The following is a 12,102-nucleotide window of genomic DNA, read 5'->3' as shown; positions in this document are numbered from 1 at the left end:
ATTAAAAAGTTTGTTAGCAAATATGGTAATCTCGGCAAAATTCCCTTAAAAAATTATATATTGTTACTAGCCAACTTTTCCTTTTTATGTTACTATTATTCAGAGAAATATATGGAACGTATAAATATTAAAAAGTAATAACTATGAAACCTTGACTCAGATTTTATAATCTTACTAATTTGTATTAACTATTAAGCATGTGTCCAATCATGTTCACATGTAGAAGTTTGCAAATGAGAAAAAAAAATTTCTGGGTAAAATTTTCAGTTTAAATAAAAACTTCATTAGATACATATCTATATGGTCAACAAGTTACATGCAACAAGCTTTTCACTTCAAAGAAAGCTTTTATGTATAGAATATGGTACCACCGTTTCACCAGAGCTGCAGTGAGGTTGTTGACAAATGGGATAAGTTAGTTTCCAATAAAGGGTTTCCATGCGAGGTGGATGTTTGGCCTTGGCTTGTGAATATGACTTCAGATGTGATCTCTGGAACTGCTTTTGGTAGCAGCTACAAAGAAGGACATAGGATATTTGAGCTCCAGGCAGAACTAGCTGAGCTCGTTATACAAGCTACAAAGAAGGACATATATAGGTAAAGAAAGATAAATTCTCAACTTGTATGGTTTTCGAATAATCCCTTTAGAGCTTGACTCATGGTCTTTTAGTGTTACAATCTATTAGGTATTATGATCCATATTCTCTATTTTTTTTTTTTTGTATTTGCATAGTTATCTCCCAACAAAGCTTAATAGAAGGATGAAAGCAGCATCTAGAGAGACCCAAGTTATACTGAGAGGGATCGTTAACAAAATGATAAGGGGGGAGAGAAGAAGGGGAAGCACCAAACGAGGATCTGTTGGGTATACTTCTTGAGTCAAATATGGGTCAAGCAAAAGGAAATGGATTGAGCATTGAGGAAGTGATAGAAGAGTGCAAGATGTTCTATTTCGCCGGGCAAGAGACGACTTCATTACTTTTGGTTTGGACAATGGTTCTGTTAAGCCAACACCAAGACTGGCAGGTTCGTGCAAGAGAAGAAGTGAAGCAATTTTTCGGCGATAAAGAACCAGATACAGAAGGCCTTAACCAGCTCAAAGTTGTATGTAAAATCAACTTAAGAACCTAGCAGTACTTTTTTTGTGTGTTGTTATTTTTTTGCTGAATGATTTGATCCCTTGCTGATGAAAATGATATTATATAAAGTATTAAGGCTATATCCTCCAGTCTGTTCAGCTGATGCGAGCTACTGACAAAGAGATGAAGCTAGGAGACTTGACACTACCAGCTGGGGTTCAGATTAATCTACGTATTATGCTAGTCCAACGGGACACCGAACTGTGGGGCAACGATGCAGCAGAGTTCAAGCCCGAGAGGTTCAAACACGGTCTTTCAAAGGCAACAAAATGCCAAGTCTCCTTCTTTGCCTTTGTGTGGGGACCAAGGATATGCATCGGTCAGAATTTTGCTCTATTAGAGACAAAGATGGCAATGGCTTTGATTCTACAGAGATTCTCCTTCGAGCTTTCTCCTTCCTATGTTCATGCACCTTACGAAGCCATGACCATTCACCCACAATTTGGTGCTCCTCTTATCATTCAGAAGCTATAATTCTATAACGCAATGTGTTGTTGTCAAATAAACTTAATATACACTGAGGAAACTAGTCCATGTCATAATACAAAACTCACCTTATCTATAATTTAATATATATTCGATAAGGTAAAGACCATGCTCACCGATCGTCTTTTAGACTATACTAGGTTTTGAACGTTTTTTTTATATAGTTAGATGAAACTATATATAATTGATATTATGAAATATTATCTTCTAAAACTTTTAGCTACTATTAAGATAATAATTTTATTTTAAATACACAATTAAAAATATTAAAATCAATTGTATATAATAATCAAATATGATCAAAAGAATCATGAACCAATATTCAATTGGACATCACCACTTATGTCTTCGTATTTTTTTCATTTACTCTTCATATTCTTTCTCGTCATTTTTATTATTAATTTTGCATGGTAGTTGTCATCATTACTTTCACCGTCTACTTTTTTGTTATACTCTTATTCTTCTTCTTTCTTGTCTGATTTCTCGTTTTTTTCACTGAATAATGATTGACAACATTTTTGTTTTAAATTACCACATAACTTCCGTCCGCTTTTTCATTATACTTTTTATTTTTCCTCTTCCTCGTCCACTTCCTCACTTTCTTCCACTGAATAATCATTCAAAACCTTTTTATTTTAAATTAATACACAACTCACCTATCAAAATGTCACATATTGTGGTGATTCACAAATCCTCTATAAGTACTTGGAATCTGCAACTCCACAGAGAAGACACTTACCTCTAGGTCCTATAGATATACAGGGACATCTAGAAGATATCTTTATAATGGTGAATGGTGTCCATAGTTTCAAGTTAATACCCACGACAGCAAATAGCTTGGCGGATACCTTAGCTAAAGAAACAAGACAAAAAAAAGTCCTCTTATGGTTGGGTTCTATAAATGTATGTTATGTATAACTGATAAACTCCTTTAATTTGTATTCTAATTACATAATGGAATGGAATTGTTTGCCGACAAAAAAAAAAAAAAAAACCAGTTTAGTGATCATGCCTTCATCCTTGTAAATTCTGATCCGGCTCAACATATATGAGCGTAATATATATTTACTACTATCAAAGATAGTTTATGAACATCATATTGCCATGTGCATGTCCATAATCAGCTTAAACAAGAGAGATGGTGAATGTTAATAATATATGTTAGATAGATAATGTATATTAGTTTGAATCTTAATTTATACTATAATATTTAAGTAAACTATGTATGAGTTTTAACACTTTAATATGGTTACAACTAACACAATTTTGTATAATGATTTTGTAGAGCAGGTGTTATTAAAGATATTTGTTTTCTATTAATCAATGTCTCTCAATGTTTTTTATATTAGTAATTCTAATGTTCGAGAAATCGACCTGACTTGTTTTTTTTGTTTAAATACTATATATATAATTAAGCATCCCATACTACTTAATTAAATCAACCCAAACCACAAAATATCATTTAAACTAGCCATAACCATCTTACACAGCGGAAACGTACAAACAATACCAAACCAACATATTCTTAATAAAATAACATTCCTAACCATTATATCCAACAACCTATCATAACTCTAACCAAGGTTCCAACACATATCCATAAATAACCAACAACACACAAATGAGAACCTAGATCATCCTCCTCCTCATCGCCTTGATTCCACGTTCACACTTGCCTTTACCTGCACTGCAAACACAAATTGAGATGCATGAGCATTTAATAAACCAACAACCAAAACACAAACAACACAACAAACCAGAAAAACAAGACTCGGTCAAGTCTGGTGTCGACCGACACTAAGTCGGTGTCGACCGACGCTAACGCGTCACTAGTGTCGACCGACACTAAGTCGGTGTCGACCGACACTAACGCGTCACTAGTGTCGACCGACACTAGGTCGGTGTCGACCGACACTAGGTCGGTGTCGACCAACACTCAACCAACATGGTGTCGATCGACACCACCTTCGCAGAATCGATCTGCACGAAGCTGAACGACGAACCTCCGTTCCAAACCGCTTCCAAGCCCTCCCAAACTCTTCCAAACTTCTCAGGAACCTATGGGAACATGAAAACAACCAACCCACACAAGCAAAACACCACAAACACAAAGAAACAGCAAAAACAACAGAGATCTCAGGCTTAGATCAGCCATGGTCAAGCACTCAACTCTTTTGCAGGAAGATTCTCACTCAACAATGACGAATCCAACACTTAGAAGCCTTCTCCTTCGTTGCTAACACAAGATATTCACTCCACAGCAATAGATCTCTCAAGAACAACAAAGGATCTCACAAATCTCTCTCAAAAATGTTTTCTCCTTCTTCTATCTGCTTCTCTGTCCAAAAACGGCTAAAAGGACGAAATAAGTTGAGTTCCCCTTTTAAACTCGAGTTTAGGGCTTCTCTTAAACCAACCACGCAAACCGGACGATTAAAATTGAGCCAATCGAACAGTCAGCAAACGGTGTCGACCGACACCACATGTGGTGTCGATCGACACCCTAACCAAAATTCCAGAAATTGGTTCGCGGGCGTTACAGTAATCATGTCTATTTTACCTTCATCAGGATTAATCCTAGCCAGGCCCGGCGCTGGCCGAGTGCAAGAAGTGCATTTTCACCATGTCCAGCCCAAATTCAATTTTTTTGTCTTTTAACTTTACCCTAACTATTTAATAAACTCTAAACAATTTAGTTGTCTTTCTTCTCCCTTTTTCTGCAACCTATCGTTGCTTCTTTTGTTCTATTTTGATTTCAACGAAAATTATGAAACTACAACTATGTACCTCATAATCTGGTAAATAACTCGAATACCCAATGGATAAAAATTGTATCTTCCTCCTAATTCTGATTTAGAGCTGTTAGTGATTTCTTCCTACTTAACCTTTCATATTTTCATTGGATAATACAGTTTTTAGGTTTTCTTTCTCCAATCAAAAACTAATTTTTTTCTAGAAATTCACTTTGCCTCGCTCAATTTTCTGTATCTATGTCTTTGTTGGTGTGTTAACAAAGCCCAAGTGCCCAAGTCGCCCACAAGATCGAGGCTTAGAGGCTCAAAGCTACGGTTAGAACTTTCATCATCAGTTTCACAATTCAGAAATCACAATCCGCTAATCTTCGATTATTCATTAGACTTCCATCAAGGTTCTATTGTTCTCTTCTCTTATATCAACAATTTAACGTTACAATTGAACAATCAAGATAAACATTAATGTAGACGATTAAATCAATTAAATTACTTATTCAAGATTTAGGAAACTGAAATATTCATAATTTTAACAAACTTTGACACTATGTTTATAAAAATTTATCTTAATATCATAAACTATTATAATGATTATTTTGATTTATCTCGTATTTAAATAAATAACTTACTTTTAAATAAAAAGAAACAAATAAAGGAAAAAATAATGGTTTTATGTATCATGTAATTCTTTTATGATTAATACAATTGATTTGATGTTAAAAAAATAAAACAAAAAAAATAAATAGGCCAACAAATGGGGTAACCAAGTAAAACACAAAAATTCTGCTGAGCTTGTTAATTTAGAAAGACTAAACAAATGGGGAACCAAATTTAAAAAAACATACTAATTGACCACCACACCATTTCTATTTTTCGCAACAAATGACATAACTAAATTATCTTAAAGGCTTTAAAGATAAGGAAAAAATGGGAAAATGTAAGATCCGACCCAGTAACCCGCGCATTTATTCGAATAAGATATGGATAATTGACGTTTTTACCCTTAATGAAAATATATTATTTTGTCTTCCTTCCAATGGCATTCTGATGTAATTTTTTACAAAAGTAATGTAAGTTTGAAAAGTATGTTTACGATTAATAGGAGGGATATATTAAAACAAAAAAATCTATATAGGTGAACCACATATAAAATAATAAGAATAAAGAAGTCAATTAATTTTGTAATATTTTTATTATAACATATGATATATAATTATACTATGAATTATATTTATGATTATTTCATACGGGAGTTTGAGAATTTATGTTTTTGTTTGTTCCCCTCCCGATTTCAATCATAAAGACAAATTTCTCCCATATCCGGGCTGTCCCATATTGGAAATGCTTTCTGTTCTGCAATGAAAATTTGAGAACGAGTGTAGGACATAATGGAACATGACAAAACGAAAAGAGAGTTACGTCCGCCCCTAAATATTTGTATTTATCTCAAACGGGTTTTCATCGTTATTAGCGATTATATATATATATATATATATCCAGTTTGATAGTTCACAAATTTAATAGAATCTAACCAATTATTTATTTGATAAGTTTGTTGCCAGTCCAACTGTTATGTCATTCCAAATTTTAAAATACAGATGAAACGATTATTATTTCAAATTTTCAAACATTAATAAATCAAACTAAAATCTCAATTAGTATGAGTTTGACTATATATATAAAAAAATGGTTTATAAACATAACTTCGCACGTATGTATGGGTCCGCAACTAGTATCTAAATTAAAACAACCAAACATTTAATTATATGATTCATTATTTTTAGCTGTACCCATTCAATTTTTCCATTCATGTTAATGATTTTTCTGACAAATGTGCCCCAAAAATGGAGTTTATTCTCTCGTGCCCTTCTCTCTCAAATTCTTTTCTAATTTACCTTTGTTATAATAAATAATTTGTTTATTCTTTTCTTTTAATCAAAAAATTGGTCAAATACTAAAAAACCTTAACGATTTCCAATATTTACCAACCCAACCAGCAACATTCGGATTACCCACCCAAATATTCGGGTTATCCAAACAAATTCGGGTAAACATTTTTCAACTCTTTTTTTGTTTCCTTCGCTTATCCTCTTTCCCCATTTTTAACTGTCCGACTCTCTCCCTCTCCCTCTCTTCACCAAAATTCTCTGTTCTTCAACAATATCCTCCAAAATCTCTTGGGCATCTCCTCTATTTGCTCAAAATCTTATCAATTCTCGTCGTTTTCCTCAATTTTGGTAAAGGTAAGTCTATTTCTTTTGTAAAATTAGGGTTTGTAAAATTAGGGTTCAAACTCAAACGAACGAAATCTCTTAAATTTTGTGTTTTTTTTGTTAATCTAGTGATATCAATGGGTCCTAAGACTTGAAATGGTACAAATTCGAAGAAGAGGAAGAAGAAGAATCCCGTAATTGAAGATCCTCCTCCGCGAACTTCAAGTTTTCCTCCTCCGCCAGCAATAGCTCCTCCCTCGCCAGCAATAACTCCTCCTCCTCTGCAAACTGAAGCTTCTCCTCCTCCGTCGGCAGTAGATCCTCCTCCTCCGTTGGCAGTAGATCCTCCTCCTCCGCGAACTGAAAATTCTCCTCATCCGCCAAGTGAAGGTTCTCCTCCTCCACAAACTAAAGGTTCTCCTCCTCCGCCAACATTAGATCCTCCTCAGCCGCCAGATGATGAGGATCTATCCCAAACAGAATCCGAGGAACAGAGGTCTCCTCCATCGCATCCACAGGTAACTAGAGTGAAATTTAGAGAAATTGAGATACTAGAGTTTGATTTTGTTTGTACATGGAGCGGGTTTGATTTAGGTTTGTAGATATAGCGGGAATTGAGAAATTGAATGAGTTGTGTTTTGGTACAAATAAGTTTGTTTGGTACAACTAGACATTTTAGTACATATAAGTTTGTTTGGTACAACTAGACATTTTAGTACAACTATTTATTACAATTCTGTTTTGCAGGATACAGAAGAGGAGACCCAACCAATACCACCTCTGAAGTTTTACTTCAAGCAAACAAATTATACAAAGTGGTGTAGGCTGTCATCAAGGTCTGAAGAGAACAAAACGATGAAAGACTTGGAAATCCTTACGGAAACGGAGAAGGATTGGTTTCGCTCACACTCGCAGTTTAAGCACATTTGGCACATGCATAAGGAGGAGAACCATAGGTATACGTGTATGTGGTTGTTGTTGCTTCGCATGGTTTGTATGGAGAAAGATAGAGTCTGTTGGTTTGTGGTGAATGGCGTTCCCGTTCGATATTCGCTTAGGGAGCATGGCCTCATTTGTGGATTAGATTGTCGTATCTATCCATCAAACTTTAAGAAATTGGGGAGTGATGAGTTTGTGAAAAGGAATTTTGGAGAAGAAGAAGAAGAAGAAGAAGAAGAAGAAGAAGAAGAAGAAGAAGAAGGAGAAGGAAATAAAAAGCCGAAAAAAATTGTGGTAAGAATCAAAGATGTGAGAAGAAAGCTACATTCAATGAAAGCATGTGGAGACCGGTTAAAGATGGCGGTGCTCTTGTTCTTAAGCACTATCATCTCACCTAGAAAAAAGTATGGCTACATCGATGATTTTATGCTTCAAATTGTGGATGATCTATATGCATGTGAAACGTTTCCGTGGGGGAGATACACATTTGACGAAAGTATTACAAATATCTCCCGTTTGATGGATAGTTTTAAGGGGCGTGTGAAGTCAACTTGGTGTTTTCCGGGTTTCTTAACTCCTTTGGAGGTAAAATTTAATTGTTGTGAAGCATTTTGTGTAGATAATTGTTGTATCTTATGGTTTAATGTAACTTGTAGATATTGGCGTGTGAGTGCATTCCTGATTTGAAGAGTAAGTTTCGAGTGGATGTGGTAGGAGCAGAACCAGGTTGTCCAAGAATGTGCAAACAAAAATGGAGGTATAGTCACATGAAAGGCTTCCCAATTGAAGATGTAAATGACCCCCTTGGATCTACAACGGTAAGTGTTTCTCCTTAACTATAAATTGTTTCTCATAGTGATCTAAAGTTTGTTTTAGATTTAGAAATCTTAGCATTTTGTTTGTTTATTCAACAGGAAATTCATAGCATTTTGGAACCTGAATTGTCTGAGATCTAAGGAGAAGGAGGCGAAAAAGCAGCAGCAGCAGTAGGAGGTGAAGAAGCAGCAGCAATAGGAGGCGAAGAAGCAGCAACAACAGTAGATGTTGAGATGGGTGGTGAAGAAGAAACAGCAATAGGAGGCGAATCAAGAGATGTTGAGATGAGTGGTGAAGATGAAGCAGCAGCAGTAGGAGGCGAAGAAAGAGATGTTGAGATGGTTAAGACACGTTCGCAGAAGAGGAAGAGAGTATGCGAACCTTCAAAGTACCTTAAGAGTCCTTATACAAGGCAAAAGAAGAAAGGTCAACAATTGAAGGCAAAATGATGTTAGTGTTGGTGTTGTTTTCATTTTGTTTTTTGTTGGTGTTGTTTGTTTTTCGTTGGTGTTGTTTGATGGACTCAGGATTTTCGGATTGATGAATGTATTTCTTAAGCTATTGGGACAACTGGAACAGGTTAGGTACAACTGAGTATAAAATAATGAATAAGAACAACTATATGAGTAAAAAATTCTTGGGACAACTGGTACAGTTTAGGTACAATTGAGGAGAAGAAGAATAACGATAAAATTAAAAAATAAAGAACTTAAATACAAATGAATAAAATAAATAATGATGAATGGTCAACAAATGTAAAAAATCAAGTAATACGTAACTAAAGTACATTGGTCAACAAAAGGCAAAAAGGCAAAAAGGCAAAAAGTTCTACTTGGTCAATAAAATATTGGTCAAAAAGTTCAATAAATTAATAAAATAATGGTCATGAAATCAAGTAATTGTACTCAAGCTTATAGTTGTAAATGCATGAACATAGTTGTACTTTTGTTGTTTTATCAAATTATCAGTAGTACCTTAATTTAAAAGGATCGTTTGCAGTAGTACATTTGATAATACGTGATTAAAGTACATTTAATGCAATTTCATTTGAAAATTTGTGTCAAATAACTTGTTCTCATGTTTGACATAATTACTTGGTTAAAATTTACAAAGTAACAATCAAAGTATAAGGAATATTGTCTCTATATGTAGGAACATCAAATGTATTAGGAATAGTTTTTTAAATTGCATAAGTTATAAAGTTAAAAGTTTAGTTTTTTTCATTTCATTAGCAACCATAATTGTAAATCATATAGTTAAATTTAGTATTTAAGAAAACAAAACTTAAACATAGTTGTACCTTAGTTGTTCGTAGTTGTACCACGGGGAAAAATTGCTAAAATTTAAATATCATGTAGTTGTACCTTAGTTGTTCTTAGTTGTACCACGGGGAAAAATTGCTTAAAGTTAGATATAACATAGTTGTACCACAGTTGTTCCTGTTACAGTCAATTGTACCAAAACAGAACAAACGAGTTTGATAACCAAAAACAGAACAAACGAGTTTCACAACAAAAAACAGAACATACAGTTATACAGTACTACCACCACTCTGGAAGTACTCGTACATGCGTCCCATAGATCTTTTCTTCCTTTTCCCATGTTCTCCAACCGATTTAAACCTTTTTGTTTTGGTTCTTCCTTTTTTCAGGGCATAAGGTGGAGGAAAGGCAAACAGTTGTTGTATGTGTTCCGGTACAATCCACTGAGACATATGGGGAACTGGATATATTGTCCGGTAATACGCCAAATGACCACTATTCCATCCGATAATATTTGGAGCATAAATCATGTAGTTCACACTCATTATCAACACTCTTAGATGCTTCGCTGACAGCAGCTATTGCATGCACACATGGATATTTATCAATATCAAATTGCTTGCAAGAGTAACTTTTGTTTTTTAGGTCTACCAAATAACCGCTACCATCAACTCTAATGACATTATATTCCAATAAGAAGCTATTTAGTTCATACATCGGTAACAACTTCGCTTCTTCACATCTCTGGTGCAATATTTTCTCAAGAAGAGGCACCATTATCTGCGATGGAGGTACTGATGCAGAAGTCTTCCTATGTTCGTTAAACCATTCAGCCAATTTCCCAACAATAGCATCGATCATTGGTAAGAGCGAGTATTGCCTTGCGTCTTTGAAAACACCATTAATAGATTCAACACAATTGCTGGTGTCTATATTGTATCTTGCTCCTGGGAAATAACATCTAGCCCATTTTTTTTCTTCAACATGTGAATCTAGATATACCGCTGCAGCAGGATACCTTATCCTAAAATCATGATAAAGTGTTTTGAACGTACCTTCTGTATAAGACCTAGCACATTCTATGAATTTTCTTCCAACGGTGTCTTTGTTGACGTTACTGCATGCTGCTTTCACATTTTGATCCAAATGATATATACAATAACCATGTTGAGACAATGGATACACCTCAGCTACTGACTTGATAAGGCTTTGATTTCTATCAGAAACAAACACAAGTTCAGGGGCGTCTGGTACTCTTGATTTCAACTTATTGAAAAACCAACTCCAACTTAAGTAATTTTCACCATCGACTACACCAAAAGCAATAGGATAATGATGATGATTAGGATCTTGAGCTGTAGCAACAATAAGCACTCCACCTTGTGCAGTCTTAAGGTGGGTTCCATCCACAATGATCACTTGTCTCATAGCCTTGAAGCCTTCAACGCAAGCTCCCAGCGCGAAGAATAAGTACTTAAAATTATTCTTTTCGTTTAATTCCACACATGAGACAGTTTCTGGATTCACTACCTCTAACATGTGCATATAAGAATACAACATCTTGTAACTTTCCTCAAGACTACCACGAACCTCACTAGCAGCTTGCTTTTTTCCTCTCCATGCAGTGGAGTATGACACTTTAACACCAACTCTTGTTTGAATCAAAGGGATGAGATCTTTAGGAACTGGAGTCTTAAGCTTACATGGATATTCCTCACGCAAAACAGATGCTACTAATCGTTGTGAGCCTTTCCTTTTGTTTCTGCTTGTACTTGTTGTTGAACGATAACACATATGAATTTTGTTGTAAGTTCTAACTGAGAAACAATCTGAATTCTGAAGCTTCGCAACTCGTAAAGACCACTTGCAACCCTTTTTTGATTCACTGCATTTTACCACGTACAACTTCGGATCCGACTTCACAATAACAAACTCAAAACAGTTCTTATGTGCACATTTTTCAACTAAATCTTGTACTGCTTTCTTACTTCCAAATTCTTGACCTATTGTCAGATTCACACCATCTTACCATTCCAAATGTACCTTTGTAACTTGCACCATATCATCGTTAACAATGACGTCTTCTTGTTCTTCACTTGCGACATTGTCATCGTTTTGAACCAGCTCATTATGTTCAAACGTTTCACCTGCATAAAGAGTCATGATACCATCACCAATACGAGTCCTTGCACATGAAATCAACTCCTCCGCATTACTTGCACCAACTTCACCAACGTTACCAATTTCACCAACTTCACCAGTTTCACCAACTCGATTTTGCTCACAACCATGATTTTGTTCGTCATCTTTTTCCAACTCCACATGCATTACATTGAATTCAGTTTGATTCCATTCTAGATAACACGAAACATCATCATCATCGAAGATATATATTGGTTTCTTAGGCTTCACTGAAACTGGAATGTAACTAAATTTCATCTTCGTCGCTGCATCTACCATCATCTTTCTGCATATTTTATCAACCAATGCAGAAAAA

General features: G+C 35.1%; 1 pseudogene; it reads left to right on the top strand.

The window, feature by feature from the left end:
- Positions 362–1,613, top strand: LOC104750323 (annotated as a pseudogene).

The sequence above is a fragment of the Camelina sativa genome, chromosome 16 (assembly GCF_000633955.1).
Source record: "Camelina sativa cultivar DH55 chromosome 16, Cs, whole genome shotgun sequence".
In the NCBI taxonomy this organism is placed as follows: Eukaryota; Viridiplantae; Streptophyta; class Magnoliopsida; order Brassicales; family Brassicaceae; genus Camelina; species Camelina sativa.
This window is presented reverse-complemented; position numbering and strand designations above follow the sequence as displayed.